This window comes from Anabrus simplex, chromosome 5 (genome assembly GCF_040414725.1).
Source record: "Anabrus simplex isolate iqAnaSimp1 chromosome 5, ASM4041472v1, whole genome shotgun sequence".
Classification (NCBI taxonomy): domain Eukaryota; kingdom Metazoa; phylum Arthropoda; class Insecta; order Orthoptera; family Tettigoniidae; genus Anabrus; species Anabrus simplex.
The window spans coordinates 323,219,770-323,242,390 of NC_090269.1; the positions used below are offsets into that span (position 1 = coordinate 323,219,770).

A 22,621-nucleotide genomic window follows, 5' to 3' on the forward strand; every position below is an offset into this window, starting at 1 on the left:
TTCCGGCTAGGTGGGCAGACTCATATTTTATTATGATTTTATGTTAACATCTTTCTTGCTCCTGGTAGACTTTGTTACGATTATCAAGTTTGAACCTTTGTCCCTTTCGAACTTAACTGCACATTGGAGCACTACCCTCACTTTTGTGAAGGTTAATAACAGTGATGAGGGAGTTATGGTTGGCAGACTAATAAGTGACTTGGAACTTTACTTGTGTCCTGAAATGAACATTATTTCGAAGTGGGTTTTTGCAGCCTGATCCTTGCCTGTTCTATCATACCTTTACCAGTGTTTTTTTTTTTTTTTCTTATCCTTTTCCTTTGCTCTCTTACTTCTTGTGTTTTGCCATTATCACTTCCCATTCTCCTTTTTCTTATGAGAAATTGTAATGGTACTAAATGGTTAATCGTGGTCTGCGAATCTGATTGGTATTCTTTCCCTTCAATTGTTTAAAATTGTGCCAATCTTGCTGTTTGAAGCATAGTGAATCCCGTTCAGGGGATTAATATAATGATAACATGCTCATTGTATTTTGGCATCCCAATGCTTAGGGAATGTTTCATTCCACTTGAGTAAAAATTAATTGGACACCCTTTTGTAAGATATTTTCGTGGAACCTACTCCCTACGATGTCCATATCATTGTGATAAATTGGATCTAGTCATATGTATGCTATTATAATGTAATTGTACATACTGTCATTTTTAACTTTATCTTCTGTAATTTCTACTATTCTTGTACTGTGAAATGCCAAAGATAATGAGTTCAATTATTATGTACCATGTCTGTAAGTCTTTTTTCTTAATGCCGTTGTAATATATGTCTTGCTTTCTTGAAAACCTCCTCCTTTGGGTTTTGTTATTTATTTGGCATCCCTTTTATATTAATTCTAATGCTCCTACCATGGAATACCTCTAGGAAAGGGCCTTACTTTGTGTTCTGCGTGCTGTATTTGTGACAAGTTGCGTACTGCCTCTTGCATGCTTCCGTCTGCTCTAATTGGCCTGTAACCTAAATATTGTTCACTATCTTATAATTAAGGGAGGTTCTCCTCTCCTCTTCGCTTGAAATCGTGTTTGAACTGGTCTAACTCAAAGATACGTAACAGTTCTCGATTACTGTTTCACAATGTTGGCTGGTTTATTTGCCTTATTTTAAGAGGTCGGGAGGATCACGACAAAAAAGGAGAAGCTGTGTTAGAGAAGATGACAGATGCATGGTAAATTGTAAGTGACCATAGTGGAAACCGTCAATGAAGTTCCAATGGTGTTTAAAAGGTGGTTGTCCTCTCAAAACGGCCTGGCCTTCTCAAAGTTAACGGTCCCGTTCCTACAATAGAGTCTATTGTTGGCTCAGCAAACAAACCAACCAACATTGTGAAACAATAATCGAGAATGGGACCGCTAGATTGAGAAGAAATTGAGAATGCTGCTGTTCCAAAGTTTAAATTTCATCGGCGTTTTTCCTTCACTTGTAACATGCATTTTGCCTGCACGTTATCTCAGGCTTGGTTTCTCAAACTTTCACAGATATGAAGTTTTGAAGCTTCCACCCAATCAATACTTTATTTATGCATTGTTATTTTACAGTACCGGTTTTGACTTTGTGAAGGTCATCTTCAACTGACTAACATAACATGTAATTAAAACATCACTGATACAATAAGAATATCACACAGTATAGGTAAAAAACATTGTCAATTTGCAAATATTCTTCGTCTTAGCTTAAGCACTCGTCTACGTTAAATATGAGAATTAAAACTTATGATTACTATTATGTACATCAATGATATATGTTTAAAATACAATGTTCTTAAATAATAAAGGTTCACTGTTCCACATTTAAAATTTACAACTATTGTCGCGGCCACCAAATTAGGCGGGTGTGGAAAACTGCGCCGTCGTCAGATATGGGAACGGCAAAGCGACAGATGGCCAAGAGTCGCTCACCTCCGAGCACGGATTGGCAATGCTGATCGTGTAGTGCTGTCTGGTTGAAGCCCATCCGCTCCAGGCCACCTTACCCGAATCATTCCCTGGCATGCAGCTGTTGAGCTCGCGCCGTAAGTGCGGTTAAAATGGATAGTGAATGTGAATTGATTTGGGCTCAAGTCAAGAGAGAAGTGGCAGAGAGGACCAAGACTTTGAAAATAAAGGACGTAGAAAAACTCACGTCAGAAGCCATCGACCGTGTGACTGCTGCAGATTGGGAAAAGTGCTTCAATCACGCGGAAAATCTTCAAACAGACGACTGGGCCAAGGAAATAGTAAGGGACGAAAGAATGGAGCCATTCATTGTCAGTGTAAAAGACGACTTGACAGATAGTGAGATGTGTGATGACAGTGACTAAGAAATCTTAGACTGACTTGAAGCTAGAAACCGATTCTTAATTCATTGTAAATTAATGTTAACTTATTCTTTAAAGTAGTTCTTTTTCCATATTACTCAGTACAATATACAGTATTCAAATATTTAAAGTTATAATGTAATAAAACTGACACAGATTAATATGTAATCCGAAAGTATTTATGGTGTCCTGCTTACAATCCAAAAAATATAGTTTTACCATAAAAATTAGTAGAATTTATGTAAAATTATGAATGGATGAAAGGAATGTTGTTGGCAAGAGGCCCAGAGAGAGGCCTCGTGGTAGTTGGGAAAAGCAAATTTTCAAAGACCATCCCAAGCATGATGTAAATTGGCAGCAAAAGGTACCACATTAGCTGTGAGCTGTGGATGGACAAGACAAACTGGAAGAGGCTCGTAAACACCCGCACACGGATAGCTGGAGCGGAAAATCAATCGATGATGATGATGATGATGATGACCCAAAAGGAAGCATAATACTTTCATATTATTCATTTCTTCTGGATCAAGTTCTTTCCTATTCCAATTTTCAATCCTTTCAGGTATTTTGTGCTTTTCAAAATCTTCTGGGTCTTTAGTTCTGACACCATACATAACTTTAACTGGTCTTCCTGGATTTTTCCCTATTCTTAAAGCACTATCTATGTCAATCTCACTACATTCAACTTTCACTTTCTCCTGTACTAAGGAAATTACGTTGCCCAACATATTGTTAAAACTTTCCTTCTCCAAGTCAGCCAGTCCATATATAATTATATTTCTCCTCCTATCTTCCCTTTCTTCTGTCAGTTCCTTCAACTCCAGCTTTCTTAACCTTTTCTTCTAAATCCAGAACTTTATTCTTAATTTCATTCAAATCAAGGTTATTTTCTCCCTAGTATCACTTAGTTCTGTTTAAATGTAAGTCTTCAGGTCTTGGAATTCCTTGTTTTGGTCCATCAATAATTCCTTAGTCTTACTGACTTGACAAACGTCCTTTAAGAACTCCTTCAGCTTCTCAATATCCTCTCAAGACAGTAGAGGGCCTGGATTCAACTGACCATCACTTATCACCAATAGCACCATCACAACAAATGACATTAGCACCATTTGCATAATATGACAGGGACTGTGGACACTTTGAATGAATTTCACTTACATCCTACAATGCCGCCTCCCTATAACACACTGGTAGTGCTTGACTGACGCTCCCATTCTTACATGTATGCACTCTCGTCACACACTCAGCACTACACATCCGTGCACCTCGTTGGTTGGATTACAACTGCATTATCAAAATTACTTGATCAGATTTGGTAACTATTAAGCTTTTTTTCTTTTCAATTTTTCATTTGAGATTGTGAGAGCTTTTTGAAAGATGGAAAAGTATTAGATATATTTTCTTTAAAAAGTTCAGGGAGTTTTTTCTTTATACCGTATTTTCTCTCATTTTGTTTATCTGTAGATATTTCAGTGTTCTCCCCAGGACCTTTTTAATGTTTCTACAGACTGCCCGGCTAAAATAACCTAGATGTGTGCTAGTTACATAATATGAACAAATATTTGAGTCACTGGTTATTTTGGATTAAAATATAAATACTGTGAAACTGTTTATTTAAATGACAAAAATTCATTGTTGTCAGCATAATAACATTGCAGTTTAAGTGTTTTGCTGGACTATCACGTAGCGTTGTGCGTGAGCAGCTCTTGGATCAGCGTGGAATCGCATGCGACCACTCGGCTCGATTCTGTATGACGTCACAAACCCGCACGGCACTCCACAGCAACAGCCCACCGTATAATATTAGCCAGGATCGTTAGAGACCATTATAAGAACGAGATAGTGATTGTGATATATTAGTAGCGTTCTAAAACACAAAATTCTAACTGCATTCTCTCAATATAGAAATACATTTACCAATTGATCGGAGAAGATTGTCTGTTGCAGCAGCATTATTAGTCATTCATCCCAATGTGATGCTTGGTACCAGCATCCTTCCAGTCATCTTGGTGAATTGTCTTTACGTACCCAGTAACTACTTTGGACGGTTTTCGGAGATGCCTAGGTGCCGGAATTGTGTCCCGCAGGAGTTCTTTTACATCCCAGTAAATCTACCGAGGCTGACATATGAGCACTTTCAAATTCTACCGGACTGAGTCAGGATCGAACCTGCCAAGTTGGAGTCAAAAGGCCAACCGTCTGAGCCATTCAGCCGGGCAACAATATCACTAGCAGCTACAGAGAAATTACTCTCATTCAGTCCTTCAATTCTTAATTTCATGAAGTGGTAAGGCGAATACCACACTAATATTTGAGATTATCGTTACCTACGACAAGATTTAACCAAGTTTGGGGTTTTGTTCAATATTTTATTCTTGATTTGAAATGTATGTTCTTCACATATATTGAACCATATCATTGTCTTGGAGTCATTAAGTGTTATTTTAAACACACATCCTTCATTATATCAAGATTCATTCCCGCCAGTTTTGTTGTTACAAGTAATTTTACGAACGCCCAGAGATACCGACGTGTATTCCCATGGACTCGATTCCAGGGCAGTGTCCATTTCCAGGCATAGGACTCAACTCGAGACTGACTTTCTCGACTCCACTTCATCGCTAGCTCATCACGTTTTACCAAATACTTTAATACAGTATTTGGTATTACGCATTTGCTACGGCAGCTGATTTGATGGAAAATATCGATCTACAATTGAATATGAAACACACGAATCGATACCTAGTGTTCAGTGCCACCAACTTAGTTGTTTTCGAAGCAAATCTGTTTGTTTGGTGGTCTTTTAGTTTCTTTAACATTTACTACTGCTAACAATGGACTTCAGTTGATTTATAGTTCCAATTTACTTACATTTTAACTATTGTTAACGTCAGTGTTTTCCATTTGTGCTTTACTTTCTAATTAATCACGAATTATTTTTCAATTTCTGGCGGGAATTAGCTAAATGAACTGCCCGTTTCATTTCTTTGTGTTTTTGATGCCAAATTTTGTGTTCTCAAAATGAGCAGGAGATCTAGTCAAACATCTACTCTTCTAAGTTTTTTTTTTTTTTCTAGTTGCTTTACGTCGCACCGACACAGATAGGTCTTATGGTGACGATGGGACAGGAAAGCGCTAGGAGTGGCAAGGAAGCAGCCGTGGCCTTGATTAAGGTACAGCCCCAGCATTTGCCTGGTGTGAAAATGGGAAACCACGGAAAACCATTTTCAGGGCTGCCGACAGTGGGGTTTGAACCTACTCTCTCCCGAATACTGGATACTGGCCGCACTTAAGCGGCTGCAGCTATCGAGCTCGGTCTAAGTTTCTTTAAGAAAGGACCTAGTAAAAGTAATAATTCAACACCAGATGTGATTTCCGAAAAATACATTGCTGAGGCCAACTCATCTGGTGAAGTGGAAAGTATTCAAAAGGAAAAACCACAAGTGAAACATTCTTCCAAACACCACTTATTGGGCATTAGCAATGACTGGTTAAGCAATTTATGTGGTTAGTTATGAAAGGAAATGGTATGTTATCTTCCACATGTATAAAATGTTCAATGAAGAAACCGACAAAGAAGGAAGTGACTTGGGTGACTATACCGTGTGCAAGACTGCGAAAGGAGAGTTTAGTTGACCAAAGCAAGCTGCATACCGATTCTTGTTCAAACTTAAGTGAAAGACATGCATTTGAAGAAACTGGATTTGGGCAAATAGAAAAAACAGTTTCTATTTTAAACAATTTACAGAGAGATGCTTTTCTCGGAGCCCTAAGATCAATATATTGGTTGGCAAAAAAGAACTACCACACACTACATTATACGGAAAATTGCTCAAACACTGTGAGGCTATGGGTTGTACATACCTAAAGCATCTTAATATTGGTGATAATGCTAATTATACTTCAGAAAGAATAATGCAGGAATCACGTGATGTTATAGCTTCACAAATTAGATGTGAAATATTAAAGAGCATACATTCAGCAGATTATTTCAGTGTTCTGTGTGATGAAACTACAGATATTTCTGTACTGAAGCAACTTATTGTGTACATAAAATATGTCAACCAACTTGAAAAAGAAGTTAATGCTAGTTTTGTGTCAACCTGCAACATCATTGATGGTAAAGCTGAGACCACAACAAATAAGCTAACTGAAACCCTTGAAAATTTAGGGTTCAAAACTTGTAATCTGGCAAGTCTAGGACCTGATGGGGCAGCTGTCATGATTGGTAAGCAAAAGGGAGTAGCAACAGTGCTAAGAGAGAAAACAAATGGACTCATGGTAAACTGTCACTGCATAAACCACAGATTGGCACTTGCTAGTGCCCAGGCAGCAGCTGAAGAGCCTTAATTAGTGAAGTTTAATGATATTTTATGACAACTCTCTTTCTTTTTTCAAAATTCCTCAGTCAGGATGGCTGGTTTAACTGAAATCCAGAATATCATGGACAACCTGCAAATTAAGCTAAAAATGGCCAGTGATACTAGATGGTTGTCTCATGAGTCTGCTGTACAGTCTCGAAGATGATCTATGGTGAGTGTTGTTGCTGCACTTGAAAGAGAAGCCAATGAAAGGAATGATATTACAGCTGGAAGCTTAAGCAAGTGCATGAAGACAAACAATTTCTTAGCTGCAATTATGATGCTTTTAGATATCTTACCTCTTCTCTGCACATTGTCTACAGCTTGACAAATGCAAGATATTGACTTGACAGAAATTGAGCCAATCTTAGAAGCCACAAACCTCAGCGTCTTACAATTGAAAGACACTCTAGGAAATCATTTTCAAAGTCTCAATCACCATCTTGCTGGTGAATGGTCAGACTTCCACATCACTTATTCAGATGTCGATGTTGTGACCTTCAAGACAACAATTTATGAAAAGTACATAGATACTGTTATCCAACATCTAGAACACAGATTTCCAGATATGCCCATCATTTCCTGCTTTTCAAGATAGTTTTATGTAAAAAGTCAAGATCAGAATGAAGCTTCTGAGTTGCTTCTTGATTTCTATTCTAAAATGGGAAGCCCTCCAGTCATAAATTACAATAACGCTAAACTGGAATGGTCTGGTGCATCAAAATGTTCCAAGGAGAGTCCTTCATCAGGTTAAGACATAAACAAATAATGATGAAATTTGCAACATGCGAGCTTAAGGAATATTTTCCAAATTTAGCAAGACTAGCTGCTATTGGACTGTGCACAGCTGAATGTGAAAGGGGATTTTCAGTTTTGAAGAGAGTTAAACACTGTTTGAGGAATCTTATGAAGCAGAGCACACTCAACAATTTGATGCTGATTTCACTAGAGGGACCAGACTCAACAGAATTCAATTATGTAAGAGCTGCAGACAACTGGGCCTCAAGGAAGAATCAACATATAAAGAATCATGCTAAAAGTAAATTTTAATTTTGTAATGGTAGAAAAAGATATATCTTATTCTGTCTTGTTCGTGATAACAGTGAAATAGTTCAATTTTGCAGTTAATGTTTACCTCTCTGACATTATCGTTAATGCCTAAGGGGAATAGATTGAAAATTTTATCATTCATTTTTGAAGTGGCATTCCCCCACCCGGCTACTTATTCCTGCCACCCGGATGACAAAAATTCCTGGGGAGAACACTGTATTTGAAATATGTATTTCTGCTAATGCGGTTATAGAATCTTTTAGTTTATTAGATGAAGGCTAATTGTGTTTCGGTCCTTTACCAAGAATTTCTAATTCTTTTTCATCAAAATAGGTGTCTGTAAGGTCTTCTTATAGGAGAATTAAAGTTATTATCAATGGTAGAGGTGTTAGCGAGTTTGTTTGAAATTGAGTTTATTGAATATTTTGCTTTTAGGTTTTTAACTTTATTATTTTGATTATCTTGTTTTTTAGACAGGATGTTATGTAGTTCGAGATTGATTTGTTTTTGAAGGGAATCCCATTCCAAAGGAAGCAGCAGGGAAGATACAGCCAAATGTGCGCTATAAAGTTTAGAATTTAAAAATGATATTTTCCTATATGTAAATTTATTTTAATTATTTAACCAAATTCTGTTAGATCATTCCCGAGTTTTTTGTGCCAATGTGATAGGTAAAATTTCCTTTGAACTGAATTTAGAAAGGTTGTTACGATATTATGCCCAGTCTAGAAAGCCGAGAATAATGGCAGAGAGGATTAGTTGTGCTGACCACACGACACCCCGTAATCGGCAGGCCTTCGGGCTGAGCAGCAGTCGCTTGGCAGGCCACGGCCCTTCAAGGGCTGTAGTGCCACGGGGTTTGGGTTTGGTTTGGTATGATATTATCTGTATGCTGTTTTAAGATCTTTAAGACAGTGTATAGATAACAAAACACACTCGCTGAACTTTTTAAATAAAATATACGTACTGAATACTTTTTCCGCTTTTAAAAACCTCTAAAAATTTCAAACTAAAAATCGAAGCTGAAGAAGATGATTTAATAGTTACCAAAGCTGATAAAGGTAAAGTTACTATAATAATGTCCAAAAAAGAATACACAGAAAAACTGAAGAATTCTTTCCAGATGTTACATTCAGAAAAAATAGAGATTCAATAAATTCACTACAGAAAAAAATGAAACAAATACTGAAAAGCATATCTTTTATACTAGAGTGACATATATAAAATGCACAAATAACTCAGGGAAAACTAATAGAAATTGGTTATATTATCGTTCTCAATTTGCGATTTTTTAATTTATGAAAGAAAAAGATCACACGAGAACACGTTTACTTCTTCGTATAACAACTTTATTGTTACTATGATATGTATGCTGTTTCCTTCAATCGTTCTTTTTTCTTCTCCTTGCGTTATCTTTTTTATTCCCAAAAAAACAATCACACTTTTTTCTTAAACAATCTACAAGAATATATACATGTTTCACAGCAATGACCTATTGGTGATGTTTCTTGGTGCCATATTGGAAGTCTTTGTGTGTTAATATGTCCATTGCTAAGTCACAAGTCCTTAAACATCCTGTCCATTAGTACCTTGTTCATCGTAAACTGAGCATGCTAATATATAAGCAGGATAAGTATATCGACGTTATACGTCCAGGGACACAAAATATTAACATATTAACACAATTTATCCATCATCATAACTGTCACAGGTGTAGAATGTGTTGGAAAGTGGAAAGTGTTTATTGAAGACTTTATTTGTAAACCTTCCGTAGTACTTACTATATGATCTGAAGTGTGGTGAGATGTTTTGTTTGTAACGACCTAACCTATACAGTGTAATATTTGATAACATATTGTATTTGTAAATAGTAGATTTCAGTTCTATATTTACTGGAAGTGTCCAGAAAATTTGTAATGTGAATTTTTGAACAGGGTGTGTTGCCTTTTGTTGATTATGTATTCTAGAAAGTATTTTCTGACTGTTCTGGAAATGGAAGATTTGCGAGCGTGTGTATTCGAGAAACTTTGTTAAAGTTCGCGACTGAAGTAGGAGTTGTGACTGGTGAAGCTGGGTGATGATAGGCAGGCTCATGCGTTCTGATTGGCTACTCCTAGGCCAGGGTTTCCCTTATAAAGAGAGCGAGGCAGCATTTCGTCTGTCGGTCTTGGTCTGTCTGTGGTCTGTCAGCAGTCTATCTGGTTGTCCGAAGTTTCGATGTCGTCTCGCTACCGGGATGGGCCACCTTGTGGGCAAGCACTCTTGATTTCCGTTCCAGCTTAAATTTCCTTTAATGTTCGCTTGCCTTTTCATATAGGAGTCTACCCTAACCTCACCTAGATTCGCCATTTAATTATTTATGATGCCTTAGCTTTTCAGCTGGGCTTGCCTGTTTGTTTTCGAGGCATTCCCTGTTTCTTGTTTCGCTAAATATGTAAATTGTAGTTTAATATATTTACCTTGGGGTTTTGCCTCTGGTAGTTCCGTGTCACTTGATGTACGTCAGAGTTACTGAAAAGTACCTTTAACTTCAATGTAAATTATAACTGCGTATTACTTTTTTCTTACTTACTAAATTGCATTGTACAACTGGATTTGTAACTAGATGTATAGTTTGTTTGGATCATTGAACTTTTCTTTTTTTTCTTTTTGCTAGTTGCTTTACGTCGCACTGACACAGATAGGTCTTATGGCGACGATGGGATAGGGAAGGGCTAGGAGTGGGAAGGAAGCGGCCGTGGCCTTAATTAAGGTACAGCCCCAGCATTTGCCTAGTGTGAAAATGGGAAACCACGGAAAACTATTTTCAGGGCTGCCGACAGTGGGGTTCGAACCTACTGTCTCCTGAATACTGGATATTGGCCGCACTTAAGCGACTGCAGCTATCGAGCTCGGTGTTTGAACTTTTAGGAAGCTATTGTCAAAGAACGTGTATTAATAATTGGTGTGTGTCTCAGCTGAACATGTAAGTTGTACTTTATTATCGTTATGTGTCGGTACCTTCACCATGGCAGAATTTGTTGGGAAGTTATTTGTAAAATCCATTAAATAATATTTTGAATATTAAGGATCACGGTCGATTATTTCTGAATCTGCGACCTAAGCCATATCCATGCCTTTGGTAGGTTCCCAGCCTCTTCCCACCTTCCTAGTTTATTGTCATCTAGTTGGCCCTACCGATATTTACTAAAGTGGTTATTGACGGAGATCCGTGTAGTTTCTGCTGATGTTTCACTGAGTGTGTAGTGGTTTTTGGAATTGTGTAGTTGCTCTTACTTTACTCCCTTTATTGTGTTTAGTGTTTTGTTTACTGTAACCACTGTAGTAGCAGTTACAATAACTCCTATCATTTTATCTATTATATTAAATATGATTACTGAAGGTTTTACCACAACATTAAAATTAGGTAAAAAGTTGATGGGAAAATCTTCTCAGATGATAATTTGCATTGTTTGTAAGGAATGCTTTGGAATTTGTCAGAATGGTCTTGTTTCTAAGTCTGCATTTTACATACAGTAGATTAGAAGTTTGGAGCTCATGATACTATTAAGACTAAAGACTTTAACCATTTAAAAAACTATATCTGCAAAAGTAATTTAGGCATTATCCTTGTGATTTTATGGTAAGTCTTATGGAACTGAAGATATCTTTACAGGAGACTGAACATGCATTCCATGAAAATAATACCATATATATTGTAATGGTTATAGCGTCCGCCATGCCAAGTCGCTATGCACCGGGGGCGTCATTGTTCCAGCCCCACCCCACTTACGCTCGAGCGTGCCAATCACGAGCAACACTTGGTGCTAGGCCGGCCCTCTCTCCTCCGTCCGCGGTCCCACAGCAGAGGACGATGGAAATTACTTGACTATTAATCTGGAGTCTTCTCGCGAGGTTCCTGGATACATCTAGCATCCGGACTGTTCTGGAAGGCCCAGAGCAGGTATATAAGGAGAGGAGTAATTTGGAGTGACAGTCAGTGAGAGTCAGTGAGAGTTATTGAGTGAGCGAGCGAGAGCAAGATTGAGTTCGCTGGAGCGCAGTCAGTGATAGACTGGGCTGAGGTGTCAGCCTGATGGAGTATCTGCCTGTTGGAGCCAAGGACTCTTTCCTGTTTCCTTGACGTCGTGCGTGTGAATTTCTTGGGACCGGCTGCTGGAGAAGAACCTTGGGTGTTCTGGAGTAGCACGAAGGAAACACTGGGTGCCGACACGTGAAGACTGCGGAGTTCGACGGTTCGAGTGAACAGCGGATACTATCCCAAGCTGCGAGACTGACGTGTAGGCTGTGGACCGTGACAGCGCCAACGAGTGTGAGTGAGTGGCTAAGTGAGTGTAGCGTAAATAATCGATGACTGTGTGTGTGTCATTGTAGACGGAACATGATAAACTAAGAGAGAGAGCGCGAACCGTGTAAGTGTGTAACCGTGTACGTGTGTAAGTTGTAAGCTCGGTTATCGTCTGTGTGTGTGTAAGTCTGTAATTGTAGTGCTCAGTTAATAAATCTTAGAAATAGGATGCTACCAGGTTCTGTACTCATTTATTTACTTATTTACCTTGCCAACACGCTACAATATATAAAATAAGAGTTGTCTGTACATAGCCCAGAATTTGAAAAGAATGGTATTTCTGCATCGATTATGTCCACAGTAACAAGGAAATGCACCTTTTACTTTTCCGTAATTTCTGTCTGTCTGTCTGTCTGTCTGTCTGTCTGTCTGTCTGTCTGTCTGTCTGTCTGTCTGTCTGTCTGTCTGTCTGTCTGTACACGCATCACGAGAAAACGGCTGAAGAGAATTGAATAAAAATCGCTATCAAAATCAGTATGTAAAGTCGGGAGATGAGCCACTACAATCTAGACTATAAATCATTTTATTCACGCTAAGTGAAATGGTCGATACAGGGAAAGCCTAAAATTTAATTCTCAAATATTTATATTATTAGTGGTCCTATCGATAAATACTACATAACAAAACTTATAGAGAATACAATTTCCGATCATTTGTTTTATTCAGTTTTACCATACTGACTATGATAAGAGTGGTATTTCAGAGTCGGAAGAAAACTAAATGTGAAGGCCTACAATATAGAAAGTGTATAAATTTAATCAACAATAACATTATACTGACCACTGTTTGTTGTGATGTTCTTTGCCTCTTATACTGCCACTCAATTCCGATACATGGAATTACTGCTGCGTACCAAGTATAACAGCCTGACTGAATACTGGCGGGAAATAGCTGGGGAGTTAGACAACCCTCTTCTTTAGCATGCCATTCCTCTGGTTTATACATTTTTCTGATACTGCTGGTAGTATATAACAGACTGGTTCATCATAGTATTCCAGCTATTCCATCCCTACTCTGATGTGCTGTGTGCACACTTAAGGCAGAGACTCACTTAGTAGTAGTAGTAGTAGTAGTAGTAGTAGTAGTAGTAGTAGTAGTAGTATGACTTGGTCTAGAATTACAATTTAGGCCTATTCCAAATTATAGCACCACAACTCGCTGAATAACTCAAAATTCAACCCTGAAAAGAGCTGTTTCTTAAGAAAAGCTTCTTCCTCTTCACTTTTATTAAATTCTACATTCATTTTATTCCAAATTAACATTGAAGAGGGGGTTTCTCCTCTGGCCTGGAGGAAAAATTTGCCTCTGAAGTTGATGTATTGACAAAGGCGCACACAAAATGCTGTCACTTGTGTACACTGGTCTTATTTACAATTATTTACACGTTACACATCAATAAACCACCACTTTGAACAACTGCCTACCATGAAGAATCAGAAGACTAAGACTGCCATCTTGAAACAGCTGACTGCTACTGTAGCATGTCGGCATAAGCACAACACGAGTTCACAAAAACAACTCTTACTTACTTACTTACTTACTTACTTACTTACTTACTTCCTCTTCATGGATTAGGCTAATAGCCTGTTCCGACCTCAGATTTCATTCCATTTCTTCATAGCACGACCAATATTTCTTCTTCCCGTAGGACAGTATTCCAGGGAAAGTTTTGGGATTCTGTCATTATCCATCCTCAGAATGTGGTTTTTCCAATTTATCCTGTTTTGGAATATTCTTTCATTCACTGAGAATATATTTAATTGTTGTCTTATCTCTTCATTTCATATTTTATCCTTTCAATGATCTTAGGAATCTGATTTACGATGATACACTTCCATACATCAAAGTTGGTACAGCCATAGTCTTATAGAATTTAAGTTGAGTATCTTCTCTTACTTTTCCTTTCAGTGATCGGTGAATTGTCCCACATATATATTGAAATCTATGAAGCTTCTTCACCTCGTCATCATCACTAAAAGATATTTCACAACCAAGATACTTAAACTTTGAGACTTATTCTACTGGTTGATTGTCAATTACTATCTTCGCTCTGATAGGATATTTCCCTTGCCATGCCATAACTTTGGTTTTCGTTCTGGACAGCCGAAGATTATAACTTTTACAAATGGTGTTTAACTGATGTATTGATTTCTGGAGTTTATCTTCATCATCCTGCAGGATAAATTGATCATCTGCAAAGAGCATAGAATTTATGTATGTATTTGTGTTCAATTTTATTCCAGAGTGCACAATTCATTTCCAATTTCTGATTACTTCATCTATATATATTGAATAGTGTTGGAGAGAGGCTGCATCCCTGACGTACACCTTGATTAATTAATATTTCTTCCGTTAGTTTGTATCCTAGATCTAACACAATTCTCGTCCTTTTGTACAGAATTTGGATAACTTGAATAAGATGTTTAGGGTATCAATTTTTTTACCATTATTTTTCATAACTGTTCTCTATCTACCCTATCAAAAGCGTTTTCGTAGTCGACAAAAGCTACACAAGTATTCAAGTTAAATTCTCTTCTCTTCTCCAGTATGTTTGAGGCTAAATATATTACCTGTACAGGATCTGCCTTTCCTAAATCCACATTGTTCTTCCAATAAGAGATTGTGTGCAATAATTTTAAGTCTATTGTTTAAAAGTCTATTGTTTATTATTTTAGCATACATTTTATAGCCAACATTTAATAAACTTATTTCTCGATAGTTACTGCAAAAACTTCAATTTCCTTTCTTGAAAAGTGATATTATTTTAGCTTTTCTCCATTCTTCGGGTATATCTCTTCTTTTCCAACAAAGATTAATTGAATGTAACACTCTAAATTTAAGAAGGATCCCACCACATTTGAACAACTCCATATTTATATTGTCAAACCCTGGTGCTTTTCTATTTTTGAAAGATTTCAGAACAGTATTAAGTTCTTCTATATCTATTAGGTCAATTCCTTCAATGTCGATATCTATATTTTGATCTTCCTGACTCTCTTCATACTCTCTGTTATACCACAATTCTTTGTAGTGTTGTATCCATGATCCTTCTTCAATTACATTTATATTACCAGTTCCTCTTTCATAATTGTTGAGGTGCTTCATTAACTTATACGCCATCTCTTGCCTACCATGGATATCATCTTCTATTGGGTTTATTAACGTATCCCATGATTCCTGCTTGAGTTTTCTCGTTAGTGACTTGACCTTGTTCCTGCTGTTTTTACATTCTTTCTCATTTTGTGGGGTGTGATGCTGTATCATTTTCAAGTATAATATTTGTTTTTGCTTGACAGCTTCTGAAATACAACAATTTATTCCATATTTTAAGCCCAGTTTTTCTTCTAAATTTCTTCTTCATTCCAATGGCTTCATCTACTGCCCTATGAATTGCTGAGGTTATGATTTCCCATTCTTTGTTAATATCAGTACTTGTCGGAATCTGACCTAGATACTGTTGTAGCCGATTTTGATATAAGTATTTTATTCCATCATCCTGTAGTAAATATACCTTACAGATCTCTTGGTTTCTGTGTATATTTCTATTCAGCCTTTTCCTCCATTTAGCAAGAATTCTGATTTTTGCAATGACCAGATAATGATCTGTATATAAATCGCTGCCTCTGTGTACTCTGACATCTGTGCCTAACTTTTTATTGACCATGATATCGTCAATCGATCGCTGTCCTCTTGCAGTCCATGTGAATTTATGTATGTCTTTCTTCCCAAAGAAGGTGTTAGTAATTTTTAATTGATTGTATGTGTCTGTTAGGTCATCAGCCCAGAGGCTGGTTGGATCCTCAAATAGCACCACCAAAGGTTATGCAGTTATAAGGAAACCCCAACAACCAATGACAGCATCAAAATGAGGCTTACTAGGCAAGATGAGGAGTGAGGTAGATTGCCATTGCTTTCCTCATTGGATCAGAAAGTACTACTGCAGCACGACTGATCCTATGAGCAGCACCTTTCATAACACTCAGATGCACTAGTCATGCTCTGAAAGTCATTACTCAGCACTACCCATACCCCAACAGCTTCCATATTGTCACAGCCATCGATGTTAACTGGGACTTCGGTGGAAGCTACACTTTACTCTGACCTGTGCCAAGAGATGGAAGCAAAAGTACTGTATCCATCAAGAAATGACAGCAGGCAGTTTAATTGATTATAGGATGAAAATTCTATCAATAATTTACCATTTTCATTCAAAGTTGGTTCACCTTTATTTCCCGCTATTTCTGCAATTGGTTTGTTCCCTACTCGGGCATTGAGATCATAAGCCAGAACAACAAAGTCACTTTTATATGTTATCCAACACTGATTGAAGAACTTCATAAAACTGTTCAGATTCTTCCTGTTTGTTTTTTTCAGAAGCATACACGGCTACCAACGTTAATTTCCCTCTCTCTACCTTCAACCTCAGCACCAAAATCCTTTCATTAATAATAGTATAGCTTTGTATTTTGTTTTTCCACTTCCTGTCTATTAATATTGCGACTCCTGCTGCAGTTCTTTTACCTTGTGTAACTCCGCTACAAATCATAGTGTATTTATCAATTTCTTTTGTCCCTTGTAATTTCTTTTTTGTCTCAGTAATTACAGCAACATTGATTTCTTTCCTAGCCAGCTCTATCCAGTTCTTCTTCTTTGCCTTTTATGCCTCTACGTTCCAAGTTCCCAACTTTAATGTTAAACAGTAACTCCTCTCCACAATCAAGACTGCCTCCTGACTGAATTGTAGAGTGTTCAACAGCATAGTTACAATATAAGGAAGGTTCTACATAGTTCTCATTGTACATTCCGGATATAACACAAGTATAGCATTCTGGATATTACGGTGTGTGGCACAATATTGTAGTGGATTATACATCATAAGGTAATAATAAATTATATACTATTAATTACACATTCTTACATTAACTAAACTCATAATATATATACAGCACGTTTCATGACATAACCTCACAAATAATATGATCGTCCGTACCTATGTAAATAATACTAATACTAATAAATGGATGTAAATACTACCTTACAAGTAGCAATAATAATAATAATAATAATAATAATAATAATAATAATAATAATAATAATAATAATAATAATAATAATAATAATAATTCGCCATCTACCCAGAAAGCAAATGACTTGGCGTTCCCCCGTCCAAGCTCTCGGAGAGTTCCAAATTGATCATGTTGCAATCTCCAGGAGAAACAGCCCTGAGATTATGAATGTCAAGGTAAAGAAAGGCATCAATGTGACCTCAGATCATTATATGTCTCTTATCAAATTCAAACCAATTCCCACAAACACAAGGAAGACAACCAAACAGATCACATGCTTTGACAATGATAAACTTCGACAAAGGGTCAAGGAGTTCCAGGAGAAGGCTAGACCAAATAACTGTGACTTTAACAACGCCAAAAGTCTCCTTGTTGAGGCCGCCAAAGACGTTGCAGAAATCAAGAGAAGCAAAAAGCATGCCTGGTGGAATGGTACCTGCGAATCAGTCCTCCAAGAAAGACTCAATGCGTAGAAACAGTACTATTCTACAAAATAAGAAAATGATTGGGAAACCTACAAAACCCAATGTGCCCAAGCAGCTAGGGTGTTCAGAACTGAGAAACGTAAATACGAATCTCTCATTGAAAAGATAGAACAAAACTTTAGGAAGAATGAAAGCAGAGAGTACTACAGAGCCTTCAAATGCAAACTCACTGGCTATAAACCACCATCTCTATGCTTTGAGCGAAAGGACGGCTCACTGGCAAGTCAAATGAATAAAATTGCAGCATTCTGGCTGACTACTTCAAGAATTTACTTAATTGCTCTAAACCGCAAAGCCCCATCGAAACCAAGGAACCCTTACTCAGGTACCCAGATTCCAGACCACCCGACAGAGATGAAATCAAGCGCCACATTGCCCGTCTCAAAAATAACAAAGCGCCGGGGGAAGACTCAGTAGTAGCAGAACTATGGAAATATGCCCCAGAGGAATCACTTGAATTCTTGCAAAGGCGAATAGAAGAAATTTGGAACAAGGAGACCCTACCCGAAGATTGGAAAATAGCTTGGATCCATCCATTACACAAAAAAGGCAGCATGAAGAACATCAACAACTACAGAGGAATATCTTTGCTACCCGTGACTTACAAAATTCTATCACTTGCCATCCTGGAGCGTTTGGAAGCACAAGTCAAACATCAAATACGTGAATACCAAGGAGGGTTCAGAAAAGGTCGCTCAACAGCTGAACAGATCCAAAATCTCAAAACAATCATCAGATATTGTACACTAAGGTCCAAGCAGTATGTGTCTGTCTTTGTGGACTTTTAAGAAAGCGTACGACTCCATTGACCGCGAAGTCCTGCTAAACATTTTAAATGAATTTGGAGTTGATATGAAACTGCTGGCATCTCTTTTGATGGATTCCATTTCTGTACTTTGATCCCAAGATTCCTCTCACAATTTTGCGTTCTCTTTTCTCCAGTTCTTCAAGGAGTCCTTTGTTGGCATTTAGAGACAGGGTTTCGGCTGCATATAGAACTACTGGCTTCAGAACTGTTTCATAGTGACGTATCTTGGTGTTTTGGGAAAGGCATTTTTTGTTGTAGATTGTGCGGGATGTTTAGTAGGCTATTTCCAGTTTGCGTACTCGCTCCTGAAGTGCTTTTTTGTCCAGTCCATTTTTCATGATGATCTCACCCAGGTATTTGAATTTGTCTACTCGGGTGATGTCCCTGTATTTTGTATGGAGTTTTGGTGGAGCCTGTTTGATGTTAGTCATTACTTCTGTTTTCTCAAACAATATCTGCAAACCAGTTTGTTCGGCAATTTCCTTTAAAATTTCAACTTGAGCTCTACCGGTTTCTATATCGTTTGAGAGAACAGCAATATCATCGGCAAATGCTAAGCAGTCTGTTGCGATCCCCTTGGATTTGATTCCTATTCTCAATGGACTGTAGTTGGTTTCCTGTAATCTCACCCGCCAGGTTCTGATGATTTTTTCAAGAACACAGTTGAAGAGTATCGGGAATAGCCCATCACCTTGTCGGACTCCTGTTTTGATGTCAAAGGAATGCGAGAGACATCCGTGGAACTTCACCTTGGATTTTGTATTGGTCAGGGTGGCTCTAATTAATGCCAGCAGTTTCATATCAACTCCAAATTCATTTAAGATGTTTAGCAGGACTTCGCGGTCAATGGAGTCGTACGCTTTCTTAAAGTCCACAAAGACAGACACATACTGCTTGGACCTTAGTGTACAATATCTGATGATTGTTTTGAGATTTTGGATCTGTTCAGCTGTTGAGCGACCTTTTCTGAACCCTCCTTGGTATTCACGTATTTGATGTTCGACTTGTGCTTCCAAACGCTCCAGGATGGCAAGTGATAGAATTTTGTAAGTCACGGGTAGCAAAGATATTCCTCTGTAGTTGTTGATGTTCTTCATGCTGCCTTTTTTGTGTAATGGATGGATCCAAGCTATTTTCCAATCTTCGGGTAGGGTCTCCTTGTTCCAAATTTCTTCTATTCGCCTTTGCAAGAATTCAAGTGATTCCTCTGGGGCATATTTCCATAGTTCTGCTACTACTGAGTCTTCCCCCGGCGCTTTGTTATTTTTGAGACGGGCAATGTGGCGCTTGATTTCATCTCTGTCGGGTGGTCTGGAATCTGGGTACCTGAGTAAGGGTTCCTTGGTTTCGATGGGGCTTTGCGGTTTAGAGCAATTAAGTAAATTCTTGAAGTAGTCTGCCAGAATGCTGCAATTTTCTTCATTTGACGTCGCCAGTGAGCCGTCCTTTCGCTCAAAGCATAGAGATGGTGGTTTATAGCCAGTGAGTTTGCGTTTGAAGGCTCTGTAGTATTAAGAGCTATGCAATTTAATACAGTCTTGCTCACGTGTACACTACCTAGTCTAGAATTCTGTTGTCTATACAATGTAGAATTCCGTAGCGAAGCACGGGTACGTCAGCTAGTGTATGATACAAAAAAGCAGTGAACAGATGGACCTTTTCAATTGACAATTGGATATCTTGTCAACAGAAATATTGGAATAAAATTAAATTCATCAATTGTAATACTTAAATAGATTGGTACTGTTAATAAGTATAAGAACAACAAAAGTGAAACAGATACAACCATCTGAATGGTGTTAAGCAACAAATAACCAACCCTCAAAAATCTTCATGAATTTCTTCCAGTTTCTATCAATACCAGTGGCATGAACAATTCCATCTGTACTGTCATGTTGTCAACAACAGTGCATATAAAGCATTCAGTGTACATTAAGTAGAAAAATACAAGAATGTGAGTCTAACTCACTAGAAATAGGTTTGCAAACACCTATATCTTACTAGGTTGGTGAAAAACCTTCTTTTATAATGTTCCAATTAACATGTCTCTTCATTTTATGAATAAAATTGTGTTTACTTTGTTGTAAAATTACCTGTGTGTAGGGTTTTGAATTAAGTTTTCTGCATTGACAAAAATCATGATGTAACATGTCACTGATCCTATAAAATCATTTCATCGGAAAAGTGTCCCACTTTTTTCTTTCCAATTCTAGATCTGGTCACGCTATCTTAGACTAACATTAGTCGGTCATCTGTTATGCGAGTACAGTAGAACCTCTATTATACGTTCCCAGAAACTACATTTTCCCGTATTATTCGTTCAAATTACGTGGTCCCGCCAGCATCCTAATTAAATCATGTTGTAAAAATCCTGCATTAACTGTTCCTCGAAGAAACGATTACCCGGATCAAACTTCCAGAAATGTCAGTCCCACCAATGCTTAATCCTCGATCATGCGTTTTTCAAGAAAGTGTATCTCACGAAAGGACGGCTACGGCATACTAATGGATCTTGGTGTCAATGTCCCGTCATTGCGGTAATTTGAGGAAGTACTGTACCGTACTGGAAACGCGATCGGTGGTGAACTTGCATAAGGGACCATCTTAGCATCACATTCGGGTGGTATTGTTTAGAGAATCTTCGGAAATCATAAAGCAGAGGGTGTCCACAACAACTGGAAGGAGATGGAGCATATTTTGGCAGCTTTATTTGAAAATGGAACGAGTTTAGTCAAATGTTCGTACTTGCAAAACGTCTACTATACCTTATGTCGAGGGTTACATGTTTGTTTGTTTTTTTCCTGGTGTATCGCCAAACAGGTTTTCGGCACAGCCCTCAGGGCACTGTATAGTCACTGTGCTTTCAGGCAGGAATCAAAACTGCTCCTTCTTAAGTAACACAAATTTAGTATTTTAATATTATCGTATACGATTATGTTACATGTTATGGTCCATACTGAAATGTACTTTAAGTCAAATAATAATACTAGATTATAAATTCCACCTGTTCAATACATAAGAGTTTTTTATTTAAATTTAAGAAATAGTTCTTAACATATTAGATATAGGGACATGTTTCACCCATAATGAGGGCATCATCAACCTAAAAAACTCATACCTGAAAGAAAGATAGATCAGGATCCTGATTGTTCTTATACCTAAATAAGAGGATACTGTTTTAGGTATAAATGTGTATAAAATGATTAGCAAGTAGAATATAGTAGTTATAAGTACTCTTATGACAAATCAATCCTTATTGTAGATCTTTACGAATGTCTCGTTTTTAAAAATGTGGTAACAATGGTTAGTTAAAAGTTCAAACAGAATACGTAAATTGCTGCGCTGAAATAAAATTTGGTAAATATGGTGCCTTATTCTGGAGATGGCGTAAGGAGCTTAATATTTAGGATAAAAGTCACTCTTAGTGGTAGTTAAGTTGTTAATTTTATATGAAAATATAATACGAAAAACTTCTTGAAGCACTTAGGAGTGAGGACAAGTACTAGTCAGAAACGTAGTTATTTTTATAATTAGCTGGTAGACGTGGTTGTAGCTTCTTGTATTAAAAGTCAAAAGGAAAATGTGCGAGGTTGAGTAGAGCTTGTGGTGTTATGTCTCTTCAACAATTGTTATGTTAATTTGGTTAAAGATGAGGTAAAATCCAAAGTTGTTTGTCTGTTGAAGTTGTTAATCTTATATGAAAAGAAGAGACGACAAATTTCTTGAAGCTCTTAGGAGTGAGGACAAGTGTTCGTCAGAAAACATAGCTATATCTATAATAAAATTAACTGGTAGACGTGGTTGTAGCTTCTTGTATTAAAAGTCAAAAGGAAACTATACGAGGTTGTGTAGAGCTTGTGGTGGTATGCCCCTTTGACAGTTGTGATATTAATTTGGTTAAATATGAGTTGAGTTGAAGAAAATGTGGTTCAAGAAGTTTTTCGTATCATCTTTTCATATGAAATTAACAACTTACTAGCACTAAGAGTGACTTTTATCCTAAATATTAAGCTCCTTACGCCATCTCCAGAATAAGGCACCATATTTACCAAATTTTATTTCAGCGCAGCAATTTACGTATTCTGTTTGAACTTTTAACTAATCACTTGCTACCACATTTTTAAAAACGAGACATTCGTAAAGATCTACAATAAGG

The 22,621-nt window shown here is 37.5% G+C and overlaps 1 protein-coding gene across 6 annotated transcripts in view; it reads right to left on the minus strand.

The window, feature by feature from the left end:
• LOC136874049 (F-box/LRR-repeat protein 20) overlaps nt 1-22,621 on the minus strand; it is a 458,706-nt gene that overhangs the window by 150,607 nt on the left and 285,478 nt on the right. The window lies entirely within an intron of this gene.